The 1,100-nt window shown below is 38.7% G+C and overlaps 1 non-coding gene across 1 annotated transcript; it reads right to left on the bottom strand.

The window, feature by feature from the left end:
- Positions 1–692: 692 nt before the first annotated feature.
- On the bottom strand, positions 693–799 carry LOC133044131 (U6 spliceosomal RNA). Its single transcript, XR_009689874.1, has one exon. It is a non-coding gene; the product is annotated as a U6 spliceosomal RNA (small nuclear RNA).
- Between the last annotated feature and the right edge of the window lie 301 nt (positions 800–1,100).

Raw genomic sequence — 1,100 nt, forward strand, 5'->3', positions numbered from 1 at the left:
AATTGAGCTGTAGGAGTTGCTTGTATGTTTTTGCGATTAATCCTTTGTCTGTTTCTTCATTTGCTATTATTTTCTCCCATTCTGAGGGCTATCTTTTAACCTTGCTTATAGTTTCCTTTGTTGTGCAAAAGCTTTTAAGTTTCATTAGGTCCCATTTGTTTATTTTTTCTTTTATTTCCAATATTCTGGGAGGTGGGTCACAGAGGATCCTGCTGTGATTTATGTTGGAGAGTGTTTTGCCTATGTTCTCCTCTAGGAGTTTTATAGTTTCTGGTCTTACATTTAGATCTTTAATCCATTTTGAGTTTATTTTTGTGTATGGTGTTAGAAGGTGTTCTAGTTTCATTCTTTTACAAGTGGTTGACCAGTTTTCCCAGCACCACTTGTTAAAGAGGTTGTCTTTTTTCCATTGTATATCCTTGCCTCCTTTGTCAAAGATAAGGTGTCCATAGGTTCGTGGACTTATCTCTGGGCTTTCTATTCTGTTCCATTGATCTTTATTTCTGTCTTTGTGCCAGTACCATACTGTCTTGATGACTGTGGCTTTGTAGTAGAGCCTGAAGTCAGGCAGGTTGATTCCTCTAGTACCATTCTTCTTTCTCAATATTACTTTGGCTATTCAAGGTTTTTTATATTTCCATACAAATTGTGAAATTATTTGTTCTAGTTCTGTGAAATATACCGTTGGTAGCAAAAATATGGAATGCTTCACGAATTTGCATGTCATCCTTGTGCAGGGGCCATGCTAATCTTCTCTGTATCATTCCAATTTTAGTATATGTGCTGCCGAAGCGAGCATTCCACGTCCAAATTCTAACTGTTGCTTCCTGACCTGCATACAGGTTTCTTAAGAGGCAGGTCAGGTGGTCTGGTATTCGCATCTCTTACAGAATTTTCCACAGTTTATTGTGATCTCACCCAAAAGTCTCCATACCTACACTGAAATCAAGCTCCACCCAAGAGCCAACAAGTTTCAGTGAAAGACGTGCCATGCTAATTCTCCAGCAAAACAGGAACACAATCCTGAACATTAAAAGATGGGCTGCCCAAAGTCATGCCAAACCAATAGACACTCCAAAACTCACTACTGGACACTTCAT

The sequence above is a fragment of the Dama dama genome, chromosome 22, assembly GCF_033118175.1.
Source record: "Dama dama isolate Ldn47 chromosome 22, ASM3311817v1, whole genome shotgun sequence".
In the NCBI taxonomy this organism is placed as follows: Eukaryota; Metazoa; Chordata; class Mammalia; order Artiodactyla; family Cervidae; genus Dama; species Dama dama.